This window comes from Caretta caretta, chromosome 6 (assembly GCF_965140235.1).
Source record: "Caretta caretta isolate rCarCar2 chromosome 6, rCarCar1.hap1, whole genome shotgun sequence".
Classification (NCBI taxonomy): domain Eukaryota; kingdom Metazoa; phylum Chordata; order Testudines; family Cheloniidae; genus Caretta; species Caretta caretta.
In genome coordinates this window covers 117,239,160-117,252,077 of record NC_134211.1, presented here as the reverse complement: position 1 = coordinate 117,252,077, position 12,918 = coordinate 117,239,160, and the positions used below count along the sequence as shown (strand labels likewise).

The 12,918-nt window shown below is 44.8% G+C and overlaps 1 protein-coding gene and 1 non-coding gene across 15 annotated transcripts in view; one reads left to right on the top strand and one right to left on the bottom strand.

Moving 5' to 3' along the window:
* LOC125638732 (uncharacterized) overlaps window positions 1-7,815 on the top strand; it is a 59,723-nt gene extending 51,908 nt beyond the window's left edge. The window contains exons 2-4 of one of the 2 annotated variants that reach the window (XR_012669097.1): window positions 421-1,130; window positions 6,592-6,686; window positions 7,277-7,815. This is a non-coding gene — a transcript (uncharacterized LOC125638732). Of the gene's footprint in view, window positions 1-420; window positions 1,131-1,242; window positions 6,687-7,276 lie in introns of those variants that run through there. The other variant, XR_012669096.1, reaches the window with a different exon arrangement.
* WDR89 (WD repeat domain 89) overlaps window positions 1-12,918 on the bottom strand; it is a 109,306-nt gene that overhangs the window by 11,952 nt on the left and 84,436 nt on the right. The window lies entirely within an intron of this gene.

The window sequence follows — 12,918 nt, the reverse complement described above, 5'->3', positions numbered from 1 at the left end:
AACATCTCTGGCCCATTTATTCCATCTAAATCAATACAACAGTGCCTCCCATAAAAAGGGCAGCCGCCAGCTTCTCTTTAGAAAACACAAGTATGGGCTTTGTTCAGGAAGCCATGTTTTAACTTTGACAATATGGCTAATCACTGCTCTGTATCTAATCTTCCCTCTGTGGTTAAGATTATTGAAAGGTTCTGTTATCACAGCCCTCACAGTCTCTAGTTGCCTCAGAGTTCCTTGACCTCTGTGAATATGGGTATACATAACGACTACTTGTGGTGATCAATGAGAAACAAGTGTCCATGCCCATATTACAAAGTGAACTGGATTGAATACAAGGCCATTCGAAGGAGAACAAGGAAGTACTGGTTGTGATGCCTTCAGGATGAAACCCAGCTTTATGTTTTCTCTTTTCCAACTCAGGTGGCGCAGATGAATGCCTTTTCCAGTGACTGGATGAGATGGAACACCAACAGTTAGTAAAGACACAGGTGATGTTGGTTAACTGAGGAAAGCAAATGGAAGATCTGACTGAAGGGATCTGGCCACCATTTGTAGCTTGTATTGGCTACCTCAGAATCTGATTGGATTCCCAGTTATTGTTGGATGATCGCGTTTCAGCAGCGGCTGCACAGCCCTCTTTTATTTGTGGCTAACCAAGAAGTTGTGACCTTGTATTTTGGACGTGGGCTTGGCCACTTATCTATGGCTTTGTCAACTCCCTCTCAGACTTTTACAATGTGTTCCCTACTTGAAGTTAACTCTTAAATCCATTCAGAAACTGAAGCGAGTACAGAATTCAGTAGCCTACTTTTTAAGCAGAGTATCTCACCTCAAGTACATTTCACTAGTGCTTCATTATCTTCACAGGCTGCCTTTGGGGTTCTGGGAGCACTTTAAGGTATCAATTTTGACCTATAAAGCCATGTTAAATGGCCTGGGGCCTGCTTACCTGAGAGACCCACTCCCCTATGCCGTACTGCAACAATTGAGATCAGCAGAGGCATTCAAGCTGCAGCTTCCTTGGTTGAGAGAGAAGCAGCTTCTTGCAGGGCACTTTCTGCGAAAACACCCCAACTTTCAAGCTTTTACACCTACCAATCTGAAACAGCCTAAATCTGTGGACCTTCAGGGTATGCTGCAAAGCTCACCTTTTTACTGGCTTTTGGGGGCAGGAGAGAGTAGAGAGAGGATGGAATGGTCCCCTGAAGGGTAATACTGGAAGGAGGGGGGAGGGGAGGGTGATATCTTTTTGATGTATAGGATAGCTGTTTATTTCTGATTTATGGTGGAGTTTGCTTCTGGTTTTCCCTTAAGTGTCAAGGGTGCCAAGTGTCTGGGGTAGGTACATTAGAATTCTAAAGTAGTAAAATAAATATCTGTCAATTTTGTAGGGCTAATATGTAGTGTTATCAGAACATATATTGTAATGTTCTGTGCTTGGCATGACAGTTATAAACAGCATTCCCCAGCTAAAGACAGATCAATGAGTCATTTTAATCCAACAAGGTTTTTAAAAAATAACCCAGTGATTCATAAAGTAGATTCCTTCTCTTTTTAGGATGGTTCATGGGAATTGTGAGATTCTGCAGCTCTTCCCTTGTTCCCAAAAAGGAATGTCAGTGCAACAATGTATACAAATTAAATCACATCTCTCTGAAATACACCGTGGAAAATGGGAGAAATGAGCTGTTTATCTTAGAAAGGTTTAATCAGTATGTAAGAGTAACTTATCAATAGGTGAATAGAAACATTTATTAAAAATGAAAACAACCTACAGATTTGGCAGCCTGCTCACTGCAGGTCAAAAATCAAACACAGCAAGCGGTTTGAACAACTGTATGTGGAATCATGCTCAGTTCTTTCCCACTCTCACCAATGAAAACAAATCCTCACTCTTTCCCTTTCACACTTATTAGAAGTTAAAGAAAAAAAACAAAAATGAAGACTAAACAAGCAATCACTGGCCAATGTAAAGCGGTCCACCCAGCTGCAACAAATGTGTGGTTTGCATTTTACAATGAAAACACCAAGCACAGCATTGGTTTAGGAGAACACATTAGCATTTGCACAATATGCTCCACTTTTACTCACAGCATAATGCCTTCTGGAGCCTCCCCTATCATCAGCACCAGTGGGGAAAACAAGGTGAATCAGCCAAGTCTACTAATCAGTAAAAGGAAGCACAAGTAGACAATTACTCAGTATATTACAATTCCTTATACAAAAAGGGGTGCCAACATGCTTTACGAACAACTGGAGAAAGGGTTCCAGCTCCAAACTTACGAGTTAAACAGACAACATAACATTTAGGATGGGGGTAAGATGCAAAAAAAAAAAACAACAACAACAAGGAACGGGGTAAATATACATGTGTGCTTTGAGAGTCTCAATGATTTTGTGCTATTTGTAAATACTGCAGTTGATTTTGTTAATCTTACTGAAGTGAGAACTACAGAGATGTAGGCTCACTGGAAATAATATGTTTTAAGGAGAGACTTGGAGGTGAAGAGGGTAGAGGCATGGCATATCAGGCAGGGAGGGAATTTCAGGCATAAGGGGCTTTGTGGAAAGTGCAAAGATGAGACTGAGAGAACATGTAAGAAGCAGTTAATTGTATGGCTTGTGCAACAACAGGGAATCACAATGGTGAATCCAGTACAGACATTTGTTTTACCCTTCCAAACAAATCAGCTAGGTCTAAGTTCCAAGTGGCATGTCAAAGGCAGTAAAAATTAATCTAGGGAGATTTTGTACCTGTACAAGAGAGAAAATTATTAGTCCTAAGGGGCAGAAGGGAGGGACAGACAAATAATGTGGGGGTAGAGGAGAAAATATAAACCTCTGTCATTCAGTAAGGCCAATTCCATCTCTACTTCCTCACAACATGTGTCTTTAGGAGTATGATCCGGCTCAAGAACAGCAGTAAAGGCTAAGGGACAGGAAAAAGGAGCAGGGAAATAAGCTTAGGTACCAGAGGCAGTAAAAGGAAAAATGTAAATCAGACAACCAGAAGAGCATCAAGGAGAAAGTCACAGAGGCTTGATACAGGCAATGGTTCTCAACTTTTTTGGGTTCAGGACCCATTTGTAAATGTTTATGGCCTGTCAAGACCCAGAAAATAGTCTGGGGTTTTGGTTGGATCCTGCCCCCCGGGGGGCTTGGGTCCTGCCTGGCACTCACCCCACAGTGGCAGCTTCTGTGCTGAGGGGCTGGCTAAACTTTGCTCTCTGCTCCAGGTATTGCAGTGCCCCAGCCCCATGACTGGACCAAATTTGTTTGAATGGCGTTATGACCTGGCTCACAGGGTTGCAGTGTCACTCACTCAAATTTGATCTACCTGGACTCCTGTCATGATGGCTGGGGCAAACCTGACTGGCGGCACTGGGACCCCAGAGGTTGCAGTGCCTGGAGCATGAGATAGGAGACACAGGAGCTGCCACACAACCCTTTGAAACATGCTGGCGACCCAATTTTGGGTCCCAATCCACTGGGTAAAAAAACCCTGAACTAGAGCCTCAATGAGAACTAGGGGGAAAGAAAACTACCTCTGCAGCAGCGGGCACTTGCAGGTTTAAACTATTGTAAATGGTGGAGTCTCTGTTCACTTGAAGTCTTTAAATCATAATTTGAGGACTTCAGTAACTCAGCCAGAGGTTATAGCTCTATTACAGGAGAGGGTGGATGATGTTCTGTGACCTGCAAGGTACAAGAGGTCACACAAGATGATCATGATGGTCCCTTCTGGCCTTAAAGTCCATGAGTCTACACAAGAAGGGAATGAGGACAGTTTTGTACCCTAATCTTTTTGCTTAGAAACATTCCCATCAATACAGAATATGAAGTTTCTTCTTCATCACTTTACAGGGTTCACAGAGATGGACCAAGAAAATGGTGTTTGCATCTGGATTAAGTTTAGATTAAGTTTTGGGTTAGTCAGCACCAACCTGTTCTTGTGCAACTTTGCTCCAAAGAAAGATGGAAGTTTTAGAAAGTCAGTTGTTCATTTGAATTTTGGCTGCATCCAGACTAGGATACATATCCCCTTCTAGTGTTGGATTTGATGTGAAACAAAAATTGTACGGATAGGCATGGATAAAGAAAATTCAAATATATAGCCTGGTCCAAATTCATCATTCTAATTCTGGCCATCTCTATTTACATTATAACTGAGCAGGAAAATTAGCAGAGTAGATGTACCAAGAAAGGGTAAATTGGATAGGAGGTGAAGCACAAGTTGGAGACCTATTGATATTAAAAACATGAACTAGAAAAGGACAGTTAATAGCAGCAAATGGGATCAGAAAGCAGCACAGGAAAGGATTGCTCTCCGTAATAAGACTACATGAGACACACACATAGAACAAAATTCAGACAGACCATTAGGCCAGATCTACACTGCAAAAAATATTAATTGATTGCAATAATGCTTAAATAACCAAAGGAAGTTTCAATTCAGAAAATGTTAAATATTTAAGAATGACATTGCCATTACATAGAGTACCAGTTGTGCATTTGGCTCCAGAGGGCTATGCAACAGAGAATTCTAATAAAAAGAATTACAGAAAATGCAACAATGGCCAAAATGTTAAATGCCTTTTTGCTTTAGTTTTCACCCAAAAAATTAGCGGTGATTGGACAACTAAACAGTGAACATCAGCATAAATGGGATAGGATCTGAGGCTAAAATAGGAAAAGAACAAGTTAAGAATTACTTAGACAAGTTAGAGGTCTTCATATCAGCTGGGCCAGATGAAATAATCCTAGAATACTTAAGGATCCGGCAGAAGAGATCTATGAGCCATTAGCGATTATCTTTGAGAACATGTGGAAAACAGAAGAGATCCAAGAGGACTGGAAAAGGGAACTATAGTACCTAGCACAAAAAAAATGAATAAGGACAACCGATGGAATCACAGACAAGTCAGCTTAACTTTGGTACCCGGAAAGATAAAAGGAGCAAATAATCAAACAATCCATCTGTAAGTACCTAGACAAAAATAAGGTAATAAATAACAGTTAACAGTCAAGAACATATGTCAACCCAACCTAATATCCTTTTTTGACAGGGTAACAAGCCTTGTGGATAGAGGGGAAGCAGTAGATGTAATATATCTTGACTTTAGTAAGGCTTTTGACACTATTTTACATGGCCTCTTAAGCAAACTACGGAAATATGGCTTAGATGAACCGCCTATAAGGTGGCTGCACAACTGGTTGGAAAAGCGTACTCAAGAAGTAGTTACCAATGGTTCACAATCAAGCTGGAAGGGCATATCAAGTGGAGTCCCACAAGGATCTGTCCTGGGTCTGGTTCTAGTCAATATCTTCATAAATGATTTGGATAATAGCAAAGAGACTAAACTTAAAAAGTTTTCAGAGGATACCAAGCTGGGAGGAATTACAAGTGCTTCGGAGGATAGGATTAAAATTTAAAATGATCTGGACAAACTGGAGAAATGATCTGAATAAAATAGGATGAAATTTAATAAGGACAAATGCAAAGTACTAGACTTAGGAAGGAACAATCAACTGCAAAAATACAAAATGGGAAATGACTGCCTAGGAAGGAGTACTGCAGAAGAAGGATCTGGAGGGTTACAATGGATCACAACTAAATGAGTCAACACTGTAATACTGTTCACTTGTTTTGCAACATCATTCTGGGATGTATTAGCAGGAGGGTTACAAGCAAAACACGACAAGTAATTCTTCCAGTCTACTCAGTACTGATAAGGCCTCAACTTGAGTACGACACTTAGCCCTGGTCTACACTAGGACTTTAGGTCTAATTTAGCAGCGTTAAATCGCTGCACCCATCCACACGATGAAGCCCTTTATTTTGACTTAAAGGGCTCTTAAAATCGATTTCCTTACTCCACCCCTGACAAGTGGATTAGCGCATAAATCGGCTTTGCCGGGTCGAATTTGGAGTACTGTGGACACAATTCGACGGTACTGGCCTCCGGGAGCTATCCCAGAGTGCTCATTGTGACCGCTCTGGACAGCGCTCTCAACTCAGATGCACTGGCCAGGTAGACAGGAAAAGGCCCGTAAACTTTAGAATTTCAATTTCCTGTTTGGCCAGCGTGGCAAGCTGCAGGTGACCATGCAGAGCTCATCAGCACAGGTGACCATGATGGAGTCCCAGAATCGCAAAAGAGCTCCAGCATGGACCGAACTGGAGGTACGGGATCTGATCCCTGAATGGGGAGAGGAATCCGTGCTATCAGAACTCCGTTCCAGTTTTCAAAATGCCAAAACCTTTGTCAAAATCTCCCAGGGCATTAAGGAGAGAGGCCATAACAGGGACCCGAAGCAGTGCCGCGTGAAACTTAAGGAGCTGAGGGAAGTCTATCAGAAAACCAGAGAGGCGAACGGCCGCTCCGGGTCAGAGCCCCAAACATGCCGCTTCTATGATGAGCTGCATGCCATTTTAGGGGGTTCAGCAACCACTACCCCAGCCGTGTTGTTTGACTCCTTCAATGGAGATGGAGGCAACACGGAAGCAGGTTTTGGGGACGAAGATGATGATGATAAGGAGGTTGTAGATAGCTCACAGAAAGCAAGCTGAGAAACCGCTTTTCCCGACAGCCAGGAACTGTTTCTCACCCTGGACCTGGAGCCAGTACCCCCCGAACCTACCCAAGGCTGCCTCCTGGACCCGGCAGGCGGAGAAGGGACCTCCGGTGAGTGTACCTTTTAAAATACCATACATGGTTTAAAAGCAAGCATGTGAAAGGATTACTTTGCCCTGGCATTTGCGGCTCTCCTGGATGTACTCCCAAAGCCTTTGCAAAAGGTTTCTGGGGAGGGCAGCCTTATTGCGTCCTTCATGGTAGGACACTTTACCACTCCAGGCCAGTAACACATACTCGGGAATCATTGTACAACAAAGCATTGCAGTGTATGTTTGCTGGCATTCAAACAACATCCGTTCTTTATCTCTCTGTGTTATCCTCAGGAGAGTGAGATATCATTCATGGTCACCTAGTTGAAATAGGGTGCTTTTCTTCAGGGGACACTCAGAGGAGCCCGTTCCTGCTGGGCTGTTTGCCTGTGGCTGAACAGAAATGTTCCCCGCTGTTAGCCATGGGGAGGGGGGAGAGTTGAGGGGGTAGCCACGCGGTGGAGGGAGGCAAAATGCGACCTTGTAACGAAAGCACATGTGCTATGTATGTAATGTTAACAGCAAGGTTTACCCTGAAAGAGAGTGTAGCCACTGTTCTACAAAATGTGTCTTTTTAAATACCGCGGTCCCTTTTTTTTTCTCCACCAGCTGCATGTGTTTCAATGATCACAGGATCTTCTCCTTCCCAGAGGCTAGTGAAGACTAGAAAGAAAAAAAAACGCACTCGTGATGAAATGTTCTCTGAGCTCATGCTGCCCTCCCACACTGACGGAGCACAGACAAATGCGTGGAGGCAAATAACGTCAGAGTGCAGGAAAGCACAAAATGACCTGGAGGAGAGGTGGCGGGCTGAAGAGAGTAAGTGGCGGGCTGAAGACAAGGCTGAAGCTCAAATGTGGCGGCACCGTGATGAGAGGAGGCAGGATTCAATGCTGAGGCTGCTGGAGGATCAAACCAGTATGCTCCAGTGTATGGTTGAGCTGCACCAAAGGCAGCTGGAGCACAGACTGCCACTACAGCCCCTGTGCAACCAACCGCCCTCCTCCCCAAGTTCCATAGCCTCCACACCCAGACGCCTAAGAACGCAGTGAGGGGGCCACCAGCCAACCAGCCACTCCGCCACAGAGGATTGCTCAAAAAAAAAGAAGGCTGGCATTCAATAAATTTTAAAGTTGTAAACTTTTAAAGTGCTGTGTGGCGTTTTCCTTCCCTCCTCCACCACCCCTCCTGGGCTACCTTGGTAGTCATACCCCGATTTGTGTGAATGAATGAATAAAGAATGCATGAATGTGAAGAAACAATGACTTTATTGCCTCTGCAAGCGGTGATCGAAGGGAGGAGGGGAGGGTAGTTAGCTTACAGGGAATTAGAGTGAACCAAGGGGCGGGGGGTTTCATCAAGGAGAAACAAACAGAACTTTCACACCGTAGCCTGGCCAGTCATGAAACTGGTTTTCAAAGCTTCTCTGATGCATACCACACCCTCCTGTGCTCTTCTAACTGCCCTGGTGTCTGGCTGCGCGTAACCAGCAGCCAGGCGATTTGCCTCAACCTCCCACCCCGCCATAAACGTCTCCCCCTTACTCTCACAGATATTGTGGAGCACACAGCAAGCAGTAATAACAGTGAGAATATTGGTTTCGCTGAGGTCTAAGTGAGTCAGTAAACTGCGCCAGCGTGCCTTTAAACGTCCAAATACACATTCTACCACCATTCTGCACTTGCTCAGCCTGTAGTTGAACAGCTCCTGACTACTGTCCAGGCTGCCTGCGTACGGCTTCATGAGCCATGGCATTAAGGGGTAGGCTGGGTCCCCTAGGATACATATAGGCATTTCAACATCCCCAACAGTTATTTTCTGGTCTGGGAATAAAGTCCCTTCCTGCAGCTTTTGAAACAGACCAGAGTTCCTGAAGATGCGAGCGTCATGGACTTTTCCCGGCCATCGCACATTGATGTTGGTGAAACATCCCTTGTGATCGACCAGAGCTTGCAGCACTATTGAAAAGTACCCCTTGCAGTTTATGTACTCGCAGGCTTGGTGCTCCGGTGCCAAGATAGGGATATGGGTTCCGTCTATGGCCCCACCACAGTTAGGGAATCCCATTGCAGCAAAGCCATCCACTATGACCTGCACATTTCCCAGGGTCACTACCCTTGATATCAGCAGATCTTTGATTGCGTGGGCTACTTGCATCACAGCAGCCCCCACAGTAGATTTGCCCACTCCAAATTGATTCCCAACTGACCGGTAGCTGTCTGGTGTTGCAAGCTTCCACAGGGCTATCGCCACTCACTTCTCAACTGTGAGGGCTGCTCTCATCTTGGTATTCATGCGCTTCAGGGCAGGGGAAAGCAAGTCACAAAGTTCCATGAAAGTGCCCTTACGCATGCGAAAGTTTTGCAGCCACTGGGAATCGTCCCAGACCTGCAACACTATGCGGTCCCACCAGTCTGTGCTTGTTTCCCGAGCCCAGAATCGGCGTTCCACAGCATGAACCTGCCCCATTAGCACCATGATGCATGCATTGCAAGGGCCCATGCTTTCAGAGAAATCTGTGTCCATGTCCTGATCACTCACGTGACCGCGCTGACATCGCCTCCTCACCCGGTATCGCTTTGCCAGGTTCTGTTGCTGCATATACTGCTGGATAATGCGTGTGGTGTTTAATGTGCTCCTAATTGCCAAAGTGAGCTGAGCGGCCTCCATGCTTGCCTTGGTATGGCGTCTGCACAGAAAAAAGGCGCGGAACGATTGTCTGCCGTTGCTCTGACGGAGGGAGGGGCGACTGACGACACGGCTTACAGGGTTGGCTTCAGGGAGCTAAAATCAACAAAGGGGGTGGCTTTACATCAAGGAGTATTTCAGGCAGGACTTCACGGAGGGTTCCAATAAGAAATGGTGCACCTAAGTTACTGTTCTTATTGGAACAAGGAGGTTAGTCTGGCCTCTGACTGATACATGGCTAGATTTACCTCGCTGCACCTTCTCTGTGAGTGACTGCAGTGTGACCTAGAGGAATGAGTCCCCTAAACGGGGGAGGAGGGGAAGCAAATGAGTACAAAACAAATCTGGTCTATTTCTTGTTTTGATCCACTCCATCTATATTTTACATCTTTGGCTGGCAGCAGACGGTGCAGAAGGACTGCATGCCATCCACATCTCATGGCTGCCCAGCAGAAGATGATGCAACAGGACTGCTAGCAATCCGTATCGCCTGCCTGCTCACCATAAGATGGTTCAATAGGACTGACCGCAGGACTAAAGAGAATGACCTGGTCAAGTCACTCCAAATTTAGTCCCTGCGCCCATGTAAGCCCAGGCGCTCCTGGCCGACGTGGCCAGGAGCACCTCGGACATGATGACGACGGCTACCAGTCCTATTGCACCGTCTGCTGCCACAAGTCAATGAGTTGCTGCTACTGTGTAGCAATGCAGTACCGTGTCTGCCAGCACCCAGGAGACATACGGTGACAGTGAGCTGAGTGGGCTCCATGCTTGCCATGGTATGGCATCTGCACAGGTAACTCAGGAAAAAAGGCGCAAAACGATTGTCTGCCCTTGCTTTCACGGAGGGAGGGAGGGAACGGGGGCCTGACAATATGTACCCAGAACCACCCGCGACAATGTTTTAGCCCCATCAGGCATTGGGATCTCAACCCAGAATTCCAATGGGCAGCGGAGACTGTGGGAACTGTGGGATAGCTACCCACAGTGCAACGCTCCGGAAGTCGACTCTAGCCTCGGTACTATGGAAGCGCTCTGCCGAGTTAATGCACTTAATGCACTTAGAGCATTTTCTGTGGGGACACACACACTTGAATATATAAAACCGATTTCTAAAAAAACGACTTCTATAAATTCGACCTAATTTCGTAGTGCAGACATACCCTTTGAGAAAGATGTGGACAAACTGGAAAAAGTCCAGAGGAGAGCAACAAAAATGATTAAAGGTCTAGAAAGTATGACCTATGAGGAAAGATCGTTTCGTCTGGAGACGAAAAGACTGGGGTGGAACATAACAGTCTGCCATTATGTAAAAGGTTGTTCTAAAGAGGAAGATGATAAATTGTTCTCCTTATACAGTGAGGACAGGACAAGAAGTAATGGACTTAAATTTCAGCAAGGAAGATTTAGGTTAGATATTAGGAAAACCTTCTAACTGTAAGGGTAGTTAAACACTGGAATAAATTACCCAGGGAGGTTGTGGAATCTCCATCATTGGAGGTTTTTAAGAACAGGTTAGACAAATACCTGTCAGGGATTGTCTAGATCAGGGGTAGGCAACCTATGGCATGCATGCCATAGGCGGCAAGTGAGCTGATTTTCAGTGACACTCACACTGCCCGGGTCCTGGCCACCGGTCGGGGGGGGCTCTGCATTTTAATTTAATTTTAAATTAAGCTTCTTAAATATTTTTAAAACCTGATGTACTTTAAATACAACAATAGTTTAGTTATATATTATAGACTTATAGAAAGAGACCATCTAAAAACATTAAAATGTATTACTGGAACACGAAACCTTAAATTAAAGTGAATAAATGAAGACCCGGCACACCACTTCCGAGAGGTTGCCGACCCCCTGTCTAGATAATACTTAGTCCTACCTCAGTGCTGGTAACTGAACTTGATGACCTATCAAGGTCTCTTCCAATCCCACATTTCTATGATTCTAGAAACATTGCCATTTTACAGATGTGCAAGACAGAGAGATTAAGTTACTTGTCTGGGTGGCAGTGTGGATTTGCCAGGGGCCATGATTTCGAAAAATCTATTTGCTAATCCTGGTTCTCACATGACTTACTGTATAACTTTAGGCAACTACTGTTTTCAAATTGGATTACAATCCTCATTTTTAAAGGAGGATAATGATATTTGCTTACTTCACAGTGTTCCTTATGTAGGAAGTTTTAGTAAGTCCAGTCAGTAGCAAAGTTGGGAATAGAGCACTGTTCATTACGCTAGGCTATATGGCAAATGTAAGTCACCTCCTGTGATGGGTTGGAGGAGTCCCATACCAATAGAGAAGGGGTTAAGGAGAGCCTTTTAGCTCAGCTAGCCCTGCCCAGCTATACCTGTGGCCACTGCCAAGCCTGGAGGGGGAATAAATGGAGAGAGCCTGGATCATTTCAGGGCTTGACTGGCCAGGAAGGAGGACAGAGCTCTGCCCCTCTTTACTTACAGAGTTGCGGAGACAGCCTTTCTAGCTGGAGCAGCCACTGGGAGGAACAGTTAGACCCCAAGGAACATTCAATGCTCAAATCATAGGCCTTGTCTATACTACCGCAGTAAGTCAACCTAAGTTACGCTACTTTAGTTATGTGAATAACGTAACTGAAGTTGATGTAGCTTAGGTCAACTTACCGCAATGTCTACAACACGCTGTGTCGATGGGATGCAAACTTACCTTACTCTTCTTGGGAAGCTGCAGTACCAGAGTCAACGGGAGAGTGCTCTGCCATCGGCTTAGCGGGTCTTCACCAGACCCAAAAAAATCGACACCACTGCATCGATCACAGCAGTGCTGATCTACCGGTAATTGTAGATATGGCCATAGACTGCTTAGGATCCAAGCCCGAAGGAAAGGACAGGGACATCCCCACCCCCTGGAAGACTCAGGGCAGATGGCCCACTATTGAGTTACATTTGCTTTCTACTTTAGAACATTTTGGGGCTGAGCCCCTCAAAACCACATCTAGAAAGTGGGTAAGACTTAAAGGACAATTAGCTGGTGAGCCGGACCCCATCTCAGTGGACACCAAAGATTGAGACTTCTTCCCTGCCAGGAAGACCCGAATCTGGGCACTTGGAAAGTCAACAAGGGGGCACTGCTATAGCCACACCACTGTCCTCACAATAACACTACGATATTGTGGACTCCCTAAAGCACTTGCAAATTTTGGGAAATTTTAAGAGTCTAAGCAAGTTTGGGATTATGCTGAAGTTCTTCAAGAGTGAGATTTTTCAAAGACGCTTTATGTTGAGCAAAACACCCACTTGCACATGCATGCCCCATTGATCTATGCCATAGATCAAGAAATAAATAAAAAATGTACTGCAGATGCATGAAAAATGTAACATTCACAACTTCAGAGCTATTAAATCAATTTCTTTCAAATTTGACTTTGCCATGGAGTTGCAAACACAAAATTTCTGATAAAAAATATGGGTTGATTAATAAAAAGCCATTTCTCAGAAATGTCTGAATATATTTTGCTGAATTTTTCCCAAAACTTTGGCTCTGAGTCAGGGCAAGCATGGGACATTTCAGCCTACAATTCTGAGCAA